General features: G+C 47.0%; 1 protein-coding gene across 3 annotated transcripts in view; it reads right to left on the reverse strand.

Moving 5' to 3' along the window:
* PAK2 (p21 (RAC1) activated kinase 2) overlaps positions 1-8729 on the reverse strand; it is a 98896-nt gene extending 90167 nt beyond the window's left edge. Inside the window, exon 1 of one of the 3 annotated variants that reach the window (XM_019513075.1) lies at positions 8698-8729. The gene's annotated coding sequence lies outside the window, so the exon portion shown is untranslated. Of the gene's footprint in view, positions 1-8417; positions 8440-8596 lie in introns of those variants that run through there. The other 2 variants (XM_019513068.1, XM_019513085.1) reach the window with 2 other exon arrangements.
* Between the last annotated feature and the right edge of the window lie 4429 nt (positions 8730-13158).

The raw sequence follows: 13158 nt of genomic DNA on the forward strand, positions 1-13158 counted from the left end.
GAGGTGCACTGCATGTCCAAAGCAGTAAAATACAGAAGGATGGTCTTGTTTATTAAAACTAACAACAGTGGCAGGAGATTCAGGACAAGTAGGTTTAATTCCAAGCCCTGACAGACTTCCTGCATGACCTTGCACAAGTCACTCATTCTTTGTGCCACAGTTCCTAATCTACAAAATGGGGATAATACAGTCCAGTTATGAAACCATAATGGTAATGTGTGGCCTTAAAATGTATGCATCTATTTGTAAATTCACTGAAATCATGTCTTGGCCAAGAAAATCTAACTGGCCATGTACAGAGATTTATTTCTTTTTGCAAAGACTAAGCCTCTAACTAATTTATCTGCAATATGACTTCTTGGCTGTAAACTGGGTATAAATTAAATATAACCTTAGAACTTGCAGAAATAGACCCTTTGCTGCTCATATTCCTATTTTTTTTGCTGAGCAAAAGAGTTGCCATTCTAGCTACTCAGACTTTGTAAGCAGCAGTGAACTAGTCAAGAACAGCATTATTTCCATGTGGTTCTGAGCCTTCCCAAGCAACTGCTGAAGCAAAAATTAACTCAAATTATTAACAGATAAATCCCCCAATAATAGGGCCAGGAAGTACAGAGTAGCACAGAACCTTCTTTTGCACAAGTCATTTAACTCTAACATGGGGACAATAAGAAAAAGCTTTTCTCCCCTTTTTCCTGTCAGCTACACAGACATAACATTTTGAGTACAAACACCTACAAATACCTAGAGGCTCATCCAAAAAGACAGTTCCTATCAGGGTACAAGGTCAAACCTTGGTTTAAAAAGTCACAGCCACTGCCCTTATACAGTAGTAAGAAAGTAAATGGAGCCTGGAGTTCAGAGCACTGCCCTTGTACTTCACTGATAGTTATCTTCGTTCCACTTGTAGTATCACCTTGCCCAGTAAACAGCTGAAGAACAAACCCAAGTGTCTGGAATCGTATTCAAGCCCCACTGGGGACTGCAGAAAACGTGATGGCAGGCGTATTGGTAACCATGGCAAGCAAGCTTAATACCTGGCCTTATGGATAATAGGTAAAACCCTCAAGCTCTGAACCAGATTTACAGCCAATCAAATGTTAAAGTGTTAAGCAGAAAAAGATGGAGAGATTCTGAGCTCAGAGATAGGAAACCGTGGAGGCAATGTGCTCAGTGCAGGTAAGGAAGAGGGACAGCTTTTAGATCCTTCTGGCTAGATCTGGGGGAAGTTCTGTTCATCTCTCCCATTTAGGCAGGGATGGTCAATATGATCCATTCTGATGGGAAAGGAAGTAAAAGAGAAGCAACAGAAATCACTATTGGCTTCATAAAGACTCATCCTCATTAAAAATACATCCAGAATTTCTCTTCTATTTAAAGATGTTTTATCCACAGTTCAAACACAAGGACACGCCTATTCAGCTTACCTCTGTGGTCCTAGAGCTCATCAACTGCCAACATAAGCCATGCTGTCCACAACAGCACCTGAAGAACTCTAGGTCAGTCCTGTTTTTTCGTATGAGAGTTTGAGATTTGATTTGACGTTTGCCATCCAGATTCAAAGCAAAAATATCAAAGTGCTAATTCCGCATGAACTATAATTTGACAAATTCAGATATCAACTGAACCATTTTCTTTCAGTAATTTCAAAGTATTTCATTTCAACTAGACTTTGTAATTCTTACTTTTAGTATGAGTAAAATTTCAAAACAAAGATGCATTTAAACCAATTCTTTCTTGCAAATATAGTTTCAATAAATCAACATTTTCAAACCAAAAAACATTTTAATGAGTGCCCAACCAGTTAATTTCAAGTTCAAGTCACTGCAAACTAAGCTCTTTGTAGCAGATCTTTAAAACAAGGATAAACCATGCTGCATCAGCCACCAACACCAGGGAGGTGTGGAAGAAAAGCGATTTTTCTGTAAGTTGGTCGCTCCACCTTCTAACTTGTGTACTTCCAGGGACTTTTTCAAGTGAAAATCTTAGAGGGCAAAACAATTAGCAAAAATATGCACCCTTCCAGAAACAGCTCCATTTCTTTCATGCACCTGAGTACAGTATTTCCATTAGAAAAAGAACATTAAAATAAGGCAAGACGATATTAGGAAGAAGGAAATCTTCCCTATGGCAAAAAATAGATTTCTGAAATAAGCCCCAATACACTGGACCAGATGTCTGAACCATGGTGACTTGCCCCATCAAAAACCTCTGAAACCATATCTGCTGACAGTTGCAAGCTAGTGGGCGTGTTTAAACTTGTGGTTGCACAGTGAGTCAGACATTTATGCAGTACCCTCACCTTAACAGGAAGGAAAAAATTTCAGAAACATTTAGAAACTGCATCACTAAAACATCATCCAGCTGCCCTTATTCTTGCTCACTTTAGCAGTCACTGCAGGAGAAAAAGACTCTGTATTATATCAAATTATAACTAACACCATAATATACCACTTTTTAAAATGTATTTCAGCCTGTCAAAAACCACTTCCTGGTCCCCTACTTTCAGCCACATTTGATCAAAATTATTTAGATAAACCTGACAAAGAAAACATTTGATCACACAATGAAATATTGAATATGCTTGCATGTACTTATTATTAGGATGACAGGCAATTTCAGAAAGCCCCAAGAAAAACAGAAATGCTAACTGCAGAACATTAACTCAATACTGTTTACCAAATGCCAGCCCATAAGTCACTAACAGAACATATCAAATTCTTCAAATAACCAACAAAATATCAAATCTGAAATATGCAACTGGTAGTCCAAACATCAAATGTGAAAGATCAGACCCATGTGTTCTGGCTTGCTTCCAAGCAAACATACCATCAATACCTTTCCCTTTCCAGAGGGGATCTCTAACTTGTGAATGGATTTAACCATTGTCATTCTATGAAGTCACATTACTATTGTTATGACATTAGGAGCCATAGCCAGAACCACTGAGGTGGGGATCTCAATGTACTGGCAATGTACAAACATCTAAGTCACAGACCATATCCCACAAGGCTTACATTAGACAAGCCAAGTACTAAGGGTACAGGGAGAGAGAAGTAAGCTAGCTTATCAAATGTCACAGATGTAACTAAGGCTCCCAAGTCCCTGCCATGTCCTATTTCTTCAACCACACTAAGACCAAGGTATTTTTTTCCCATTAATTGCCATCACCTGTATTTCAGATTGACATTGAACACCAGCAGTAACACTGCATTTGCTTTGCCAGATTCCCAGGCTCTGTACCTGTAATAAGTATAAAATATATCTTATGACAGAAGTACGTACAGAGAAAGAACACGGCTGCCTTCATTAGCTCGTGAACATAAGAACTGCTCTGATTCAAGAATCAAACATAACAACAGTTTGTTGGCAACAGACAACTGCTAATTTTCCAGGACAATATATTCTATTTCAATAACAAGCCAATACCTACCATTCAAGTATGTAACCCTGAGTAAACCTGCCTCCACAAAAGAAAAGTTTGGCAGGCCCGGTAGATAAATTCAGCCAGAAGCTATAAAGGATCTTCTGGAATAAAATACCTGAAAGGGAGGAGAGCATTTATCTATACCCATTCATGACAAGCATGCTTTAAAATGTATTTTGTGACAAGGAACAATAAGAGACTCCCAAGCTACTCTCTTTTCAATCAAATCCCTTCAAGCACAGTTCTGCCCTGACGTTAATAAGTAGCAAGCTAATCATTTTTAAAAACTGAAAATTTGGGCATCAACAACAGGACTACAAGGTTACCAAGTCCTTCATTTATCCTGTTTGTTAGCATCCAATGGCAAACTAACTCCATTAGATCCATTTTTTTAAAGGAAAAAATGGTCTATTTACTAACACAACCCTGGGAAATACATAACATGTTATCCACACAGATGAACTGGTTACAACGCTTCTAAACACTGTAATAGATAACTAGCAGTTTAAATAGGGTGTTTTCCTCCATGAACCTGAAAATGCTTTATAAAGGTGATTAAATGCATTTACTTTAAAAGGAGCTTCAATATTCCACCCTACCTCAGACAAGTAGCCCATCTGATTGGTCTAGAAAGAAAAATGAAGCCTAGCCATCAATTGCTTCAGAATTTTTTCAATAAATTTCCTAGCTCTAACAGCTGCAAAGTGGGGGATGTAAATATTGTTTAAAAAATTATCCATTTTACTACCTCTAATGAGCTAGTTTAGTGATCTCCAGCATGAATAGCCCCAGCCCCGGCCCCTTATGCCAAGCCACCGGCAGGGAGCCAAGGGCAGAAGGCAGCGGGCACAGTGGAGCCACTGCCCAGCTGCAGAGCCACAGCCTAATCTCATCCCCCTGAGCAGGGACAGGGGCTGTGGACTCTCTGTGCCCAGATTCCACCACCACGGGGAGGGAGGGAGGGAGCTGCCCCCGACAGGGGCCAGGTAGGGCCTTCCCAACACAGCAGCAAGACTCCTGGCCCCATGGTGCGTCTGTCCAGCCCCCCTGCAGTAGTGAGGCCCAGGTAGGACAACGGGCTCTCTGAACCTCCTACCGCTGTGCCCCAGACTTGAAAGGCTCCTCCATGCTGCCAGGCCAGGCTCCACACAGCTTGCCCTGGAGGAGCGGGGTCCAGTCCCAGTGGGGCAGCCTCCACCAAGTGTACCGTGTTCTTCCTTCTGGGGAGGGCCTGGCCCCACATCTCAGAGGAGCCTTCTTTGTCCAGTCTGCCGTCCTGGGAGCCCATCACCTTGCCCAGGTCCCACAGCTGCAGGGGAACGGTGGCAGAACCACGACGGGACCGGGAGTCTTGGTTAATTATACAGTACTGCTTTCTGGAAACACAAGTACAAGAGTTAGTCAGAGGAGAAGAGGAACCAAGAGCACTGAGGGGGGGAAGGAGTACTGAAGACTTAATCCCCTCCCCCAGCCTCTACAGGAAGGATACAGAAGCAGAAGTGTACTTGCAACAAGATGCCTCAGAGGTGCTGGTGAGACAGGAAGTTTCTCCCTCAGCAGCAAGAGGTGATACTTGCCAGAAGCCGATACAAAATATGGAGAGTGTACACCAGCATGGTCTATAAAAGAGACTCCTAGCAAGAATCCCACTAACTTCTCCCTCTTCAACAGGAAAAGACAAGTACAATAGTGCTGCTCAGGAACCTTGCTGGCAGGGACCCCCATCTTTGTATCAGCCTTTGGCAAGAAAGTGTGAAATTTTAAAGGTTAGATGATAAACCCACTGCCCAACTGGAAGGACAAAGAAAGGATTTGTATAAGGATACAGCAGGCCAGATGAACAGCTGGGAACAGAAGTCACATCTCCCCATGACAGGCTAGACCAGTAAACTGAATACAGGCAGCAAAGGAACTGATCAGCATCTAGTTAAACTAGTATAATTAAGACTTGCTATGAAATTTTGCTTTAAGATATCAATCTTGAGCAATGTAAAGCCTTAAAGTTAAAAACTGAAAGGCTTAAAGATCAGTGCCACTCAATAAGGCAATGATCCACAATCTTCAACTAGTTCACTGACTGAACTAATATCATTTCAATGTCAAAACCTTTAGTACATCCTACTACTTTAACTAACATGCAAGAATTAAACATGCTTTCTTTCCATCATACAACAGAGATACAACTGACCCCACCCATACACACTTAAGTATTAAGAGTCCTTCACTCTGTAATGTTTGTACTGGCAATTTTTAATTGCAATTTATCAGCTCCCCTTGTTTATTGCACAGTAATATCTTCCAGACTCCACCAGACAACCACAGATTTGTTCTTGAGAATCCAACTCAGCTTATATTTCCAAGAAATGCCTTCTAGTTAAAACAGGAAAGGTTCAAAAGAACAGTCAGCTTTCTGTATCCTTTTGGAACTACCCTGTTGGTCCAAAGTGAGTCTGTTTTCACAAGGAAAAAGATGATTGAAATAGTTCACAGTAAGTTTCTAGACTGAATGAACTCTTGAATAAAAAGCCTCATGAGTGCCTCTCAATTTGTCTTTCCCCCTACTAGAACTGTCAACGGTATATTTCATTGACCTTAAAACATTTGTACAGTGCTAACCCAGTTGTTGGCACTTGACAAAACATGTATAACTATAGTTATTTGACTTCATATTTGCAGAACTCTGAAATAACTTGGAAGGAACCTGACAGAGGGGCTTGGAACAATCCTCAGCCATGCATTTCCCAGTACGTCCAAACTATAAATCAATCTATCCAGACACTGCTCCACACAGCATCCGAGTCATCCTACAAAACAGCCTTTGCAAAAACTTGTTTACACACTTGAACCATTCCATACAAACTCCCTCCACTCCTCACAGGGGTTTGAGCTGCAAATGAATATCAGGGATCTTTGACTTATGCCAGGGACCTCTCTTCTACACCAGCTCCATGCCCTACTATCCTTTTTTTCTCCCTACCTGTCCATTTCAATCAGACAAGACTATTTATAAGGTGTTGCTTGGGTCCCAGCCCAAGACCCCAACAGCTGGCATCTTCACACATGTAACTACTGGGCCAGGTTCTTCATTTCTGACATGGCCCTACAGTGAACTTTCTACCCAAAAGGTGACGATGAAGGCAGAGATGAAAGAAAATGAGACGGGAATGAGGCCAGACCAAACCAAAAATAGCTCTAAGTCAGACCTGTGCAACCTCTCATACTCCTAAATAAATGAGACTGGCAGTAGCTAGGACCATACCCGTCATCATCAATATTTACAAAGAAGTATTTTAAATGCACATGTTTTAAAAAAAAGCATATTATTTAAAGGCTGACATTTTAAACAGCGCAAAAGTCTACTCTCTCTCTTTTTTTTTTTTTTTAAGGTAAGGATTCAGTCAGTGCCATAAAGCTCAATATTGCCATACATGGTAAAAGCACTAGTCTATGTAATTCACTCTCCCATTTCCTACAGAGACAATACCACCTGTTCCAGAGGAAAAAACTCCCCAGAAGGGCATTTGCAAGATAACTGTATGCATGCAGTTTCCTCCCAGCCAATCAGCTTCTACTCACTGTGGGTTAGCACTGCACAGAACAGCAAGCAGTTACAACACCAAGACTTCTGACGTGGTTCTGCCTTAGCACCCAAGATGTATTGGCTGACACTTGTACACTCAGGATATTATTCATTAAACCAACCAAGCTTCTTAACAAGCAAGCCTACACATAGCCTAGCTCAGAGTCAAGATCCATGTGCACTTAAGGAGCCACAGAGAACATAACCAGCTGTTTCACAAGTGCATCCAAAACAAATGAAATACTCAAGTACAATATGCTTCTCCTTCCTCTAAAAACAGGGCTGCCAAACATGACCCATGAAGCTGTTCTATCCAGCTCTCTGGGCCACCAGAAAATGGGGAAAATGAGGATGTGGCTAGGGGGAATGGCCCGCTGCAGAACCTGGGGCACTTGGCCATGGTGAACTTGGTGATCAAGCGGCAGGAAGCTGGACTAGGGCAGATACAGCCTCCTTACTCCTCCAACCACTTTGCTGTTCAACACTGCTGCATGCCCAGGCCAGAGCTGGAGCTGCCACCTTTGCAGGGGGCATGGAGCAGCATCAGTGGAAGAAGCAACCCCAGCTCTAGAACAGGGCATGTGTCAGGAGCTGGAGCTGCTGCTGCCATGTGTCCCAGGTCAGAGCCAGAGCTACTGCCACTGCGTACCCAGGGCTTGAGCCCCACAGGAGCCCCACAGCCTGTACCCAGCCTAGAGCACGGGGGAGTTTGACACCCTTCCTCTGAAACAGGAGGGAGAGCTCTTTAATTAACCTTTAAAGACTTTACTCATGCACAACTCAAGAAAAGTAGCTCTGGGTTTTCTGCACTGCCCTCCTCAATCAGTCATGCTAGACTGCGACAGAGGAATGACAGCCCTTTTAGCTCTAGGGAAGGGGTCAGCACCATTGTCCCGCAGCACCAAAACAACCCAGCGCAGGTGAAGCACTGCCCACCCCGCAGCAACAGCCGGGCACCCAAGCCCCTGCTCACCAGGCAGCTCTGACCCATGGCCAGCACCTGCTCTACCACATCACCCAGATCTGAGGCCAAGTTCAATTCTCTGGTCCACGAGTGAAATAACTTCCGCCGCAGCTCGGCCTTAAGCGAACATCCCTGCCCAGCGCGGGAGGGTGGGGCAGGGGCCGCAGCCCTGAGCGGGAGCCGTTCAGCCAAGGCTTTCTCCTCCGCCACAAACTCCTCTCTCCCCTGCCCGAGCCCGGCGGCCAGGCAGCAGCAGCAGCCCCGGGCTCCACGCAGCGCTGGGCCGGGCAGTGGGGCAGGACACGGACACACGGACTCGGCCGGCGCCCCGCAGCCAAAAGGAAGCGGAGCGGGGAGAGGGCGGCGGCGGTCCGGCACTGAGGCGGCTCCAGGCCCGGCAGCGGCTCCAGCCCTGGGGAGCGGTTCCACACGTGTCCCACCCGCACCTGCTGCAGCCGCGCACACGCGGGCACCCCGGGGGGCTTCGCTCCACAGCCCCCCCGGTGCCCCCGCTTTGTCCCGGTGCGGGAGAGCCCCGCCCCTCCGCGGGCCGTTGGGCACACACGTGACTCCCCCCCTCCCCCGGACAGGGGCGCGGGCAGGTGGGAGCCCCCCGCTGACTCACCTGCACCGCCCGGGGCTCCCGCTGCTCCCGCCTCCGGGAGGCCGCCAAGGGGGCGCTGGGGCGGGGCGGGAGCCTGCTACAATGGCGGCGGCGGGACCCACCGAGGCAGCGGCGGCCAGAGAGGGAAGCGGAACCGCCGCGCGTGGCCACAGCCCGGGAGGGGAAGGGGCGGGGCCGGCCGCGCGTCACGCGCGGGGCTGGAGGAACTACGGCTCCCGACGTGCAGTGGGGCGCGAGCAGCCTACAACTCCTAGTGTGCACCACGGGGTGCCTTGGTGGGCGGAGGAGAAGGTAGGGGCGCGAGGCCTGCTGGAGCCGGCAGCCTGTCACGTAACCGCGGCCTCCCTCCACCGCGACGTCACGCGGCCCGTGCCGCGTAGCCCCCGCCCGTGCCCAGGCATCTGCACGCCTGGGCCTGCCCGCCGCCCCTCGCAAGCCTGAGCCATGGCCAGGCCAGAGGATCATGGGCCTCATTGATGCCCAAAAATTGCAATTTTCCCGTAGGAGCGAGAATAAGCGTCAAAGCCTAACCCGGCCGGGGTTTCTGGCACACGGAGGCCGGGGATTCCTTGTGGGGGGGAGGGACAGCACTTCTCTCCCTGGCTCCTGGGCAGAGAGAAGGAAAAGACAGGCAGGGTTTCACACCGGCCCCCAAAGGGAACCCTGCGCTACCATCCCCCCTCAGCAGGCCCTGAGCATCAGGCAAGGGCATGCAAGTTGCAGGGATGCAAGTCAGGCACCCTGCAGTGACTGATGAGCCAGAGGAAGCAGCCAGCTGGTGATTGCGAAGCACCCTACCAGCAGGTGGCAAGTTGGGGCCCAGTGATTCCCACCCAGGGGCAACCAGCAATTCTCTCCCATCAAGGGTGCCACATAACATTAGCACAGTTAGGTGTGGGAACCTGTTCATCAGATATCCCCGGAAAGGAGAAAGCCATGGTGTTAAAACCATTGTCACCCGTTGTGGGCTTTGAATTCTTTGCAAGAGAAGAACTGCTCAGCTGCTTCTGCAGTCAGAAAACAAGTGCAAACTAAGGTGGCATTTTCCAAGGGGTGCCACAAGCCAAAAAGGGTTGAGAAGCCCTGTCAGAGACCCATAGAGAGCTGACAGAGAGAGACAGGAACAAAGGGGGAGCTCTCTTCATCTAAATTTGTGTCTAAAACCAATGACTTCTGCCTTCCTAAATTTCCTTTGAAACTGGATAGGTTTCCTCAATACTTACTTTGTTGATTCAAGCATATTTACGTACTGTCTCCTTGGAATCCAGGCCATCTCTCTGAAATAAAAGACATGAGGTAGGTTGTTTATTCTGGGTTTGTGACCGTTATGAAAGGATGTCTGGAGCACCAGGTGGTCACATTTCAAATTCCTGCAGATATACTTCCCTCATCCTGCTTCTCACCCTTAAGGTATTGGAAGGAACCAGTTCCTCTATCAGCATTGCTGAAGCTTAACCCTTGCATTGCCTGTTAGGGCTTTGTAGTGCCTCAAGTGGGTAGACAACTGCTGGGCAGCTCACAACTTGGTTTTTCATTCCTCTCTAAACCAACTAAAGGGTCTTGGGGGACGAGTGGAGGCTCAAACACTGGAAATGGCAGTAGTGTACCTGTTGCCATCCTCCACTACTACTGAGGGGAAGCTGCCACATCTTCCTACTACCTTTATGTGGCAACAGAAGCAGCAACAACCATTTAATCAGCAGCCTACTGGTCAATCATGACTTGGCCAGGACCAGCATATGACCTTCCAGCCCACCCATGATTTGTAGACCCATAAACCATGACAGGGGCCGGACTGGAGATTTTAACTGCACAGGTCTAGAAGCACAAAGTCTGCTTTATGTTTAGCTGACTTCCAGAACAGTTTTGAACAGCAGAGAGCACAACACTCTACTCAGCACTACTACTCGCTCTTCCTGTTTCCCAAATTCCAAAGCAGCTGCCTTATTACTCCTTCACAAGTTGCCAGCAGATCAAGGGTAGTAATTATTCCCCTCTATTCAACAATGGTGAGGCCACATCTGAACTACTGTGTTCAGCTTTGTCTCTGCTCCCCTACAAAAAGGATGTGCACAAATTAGTTCAGCAGGGAACAACAAAACTGGTTTGGGAGCTGGAGCACATGATTTCTGAGAAGAGGATGAGGGAACTGGTTTTATTTAATCTGGAGAAGAGAAGACTGAGAAGGGATTTAATAGCAGCCTTCAAGTACCTGAAGGTGGTTGCAAAGAGGATGGAGCTGGACTGTTCTCAGTGGTGGCAGATGACAGAACAAGGAGCAATGGTCTCAAGTTGCAGCAAGGGAAGTTTATGTTAGATATTAGGAAAAACTCTCTCACTAGGAGGGTAATAAAGCACTGGAACAGGCGACCCAAAAAGGTTGTGGAATGTCCATCCTTAGGTTTTTAAGACTCAGCTAGAGAAATTCTTGGCTGGGGATGGTCCTGCTTTGAGCAGGGTGTTGGACTAGATGACCTCTTATCATCCCTTCCACCCTTCATTTTCTATGATTTTATGATAGAATTCACCACAGTTCTCCAAGTATCAGTCATAATGGGAAACACTGGCACATTAGACATGCACAAAAACAAGAACTCCATTTAACTTAAGGACAGCCTTTTTTATGAAGGCACAGGTCAACAACCTATGGCCCATGAGTTGCATCCAACCCAGAGTCATTTTATCCAGTCCATGGAGGTAGCATTCTGTAGCATTCCAGCACCCAAGGAGGCTTAGCCCATGTTGTGGACAGGTGGTGGGGTGAAACATCAGGGAGAAATGGTGGCAGAGGCATCTGAGTTGGAAGTGCTGGCCTGCCTCCAACTTGAAATGAGTTTTGGCCTGCTGCTCTTAAAGTGCCACGGACTGCTTTACTAATGGAATACTTAAGAGTTGAGACATTTGGGGCACATCCACACATGCACGCTTGCACCAGCTCAAATAAGAGTGGCACAAATTTGAGCCAGGGATTTTTGCCTCGGTGCACATGCCCAGACAAGCACTTTGGTGTGGAGGAAGTTGTGCCACTTGGGGCAAAATAACCCTGCCCAGCTCCTCCTGGATCTGCAGCCAGGGGCCAGCATGGAAGTGACCCAGTTCAATGGCACATGGGGCCCATGCCCGCAGGACCCGGTCCAGTGTGGCAAACAGTCCCCATGGGTGGCACGGGGCCCCAGGTGACAGCCTGAGCAGTCTCAAACTGCCCAAAAGCGCACAGCACCAAGCCAGGCCGCATTCACATGATATGGGAAAGGCAGTGTGGGTGCCAGGCAGCCAGGGCCGAGCAGCACTGCTCCCTGCTGCCCTGCACCATGTGGGGAGGCTGTGCCACGAGGCTTCCAGTACACCCAGTCACCACTGCTGCTGCCAGTAAGCTGCAGGGGGAGCTGGGGCTAGGCGGGGGGCATGTGAGCCCGGCGGGGGGCAGGTGGGGGACCCACCCCTTCCGAGCTGTCCCCTAATGGTCCCTCGCACCTCAGTAGTCCCCCCCTGCTCCTTTAGGCCCCCACACCCCCTACTTACCGGGAACATGGTCCGGGTCCAGGTCGCAGCAGCCTGCACCGCTGTTTGCCCTGCACTCTGGCTAGCTATCAGAGCGTCTCTGTGGAAGACCCAAGCTTTCAGTTGCCTGCTCCGCTTTTTTCCCCCCAGGGTATTTTTTGATACCTGGATCTCCAAGTACCAAATTCTGACCCTGCACTGCAAGTATGTAGTGCGGGGAATGTTTTTTTGGTCCCAGCGTGCCTCTTGCAGCGTCTTAAACTGGTTTGGGACCTGTAAGAGGCATGTGCACACTTGGCTGGATGCACCCTTTGAATCCAAAATGCTATCATTATTAGTATTGTCCCCTAGCTTCTAAACTTGCTTAAACCTTCTAAAGATTAACCCTGATACTAATAGCATGTTGTTAATTCCGTAATTAAATTCCCATCTCTGCTAGAAATTCAGAAATAAAAACTTTTTTGCTAAGAAAAGCAGAAGTGCTCCATTTCTCTCTGAGTAAACGTTGAAATAATTGCCATAACCACTAGAAAAGCTAAGAGGTATATCCAGCTGCATGCTACATATGCACCAATAAACCAGGATCTAACTAAACTGCAGTTAGGAGGATCCAGGGGGCATAGGCAGTGGTGCAGTTGTACTTCCCTTTGATTTCTTCTCTATTCAAACTTTAAGACAAACTGTATAGGGGAGACAGCAGAATTTCTGTTCAGGCAGTACTGAGGGAGTCAAATGACTTCATAGCTCACTACAATGTACCTGATTCCTACTAATCTATCTATCTTCACTCCACAAGCATTAGTGAACCTCTCTCCTTTTAAATGGTCTTGATGTTCCATTAATCAAGTTATCCCTCCTTCTGCAATGTTGCTGTCTGTTAATTATTCATGGTAATCTTGGTCTTCTATTTCATATGCCTGCAGACCATTTTTAGTTTTAGCTAAAACCCTTAAGTCAGATGTAGAAATATTGCTTAGGTGAACACTAACTCAGGTGTGGCAATGACTGACAATGAAGTGTTGACTAAACTATCAAGATGGTCAAGGTTACATTTTGTTTAA

Source organism: Gavialis gangeticus, unplaced genomic scaffold (genome assembly GCF_001723915.1).
Source record: "Gavialis gangeticus isolate Ggan-Ray unplaced genomic scaffold, GavGan_comp1, whole genome shotgun sequence".
NCBI lineage: Eukaryota > Metazoa > Chordata > Crocodylia > Gavialidae > Gavialis > Gavialis gangeticus.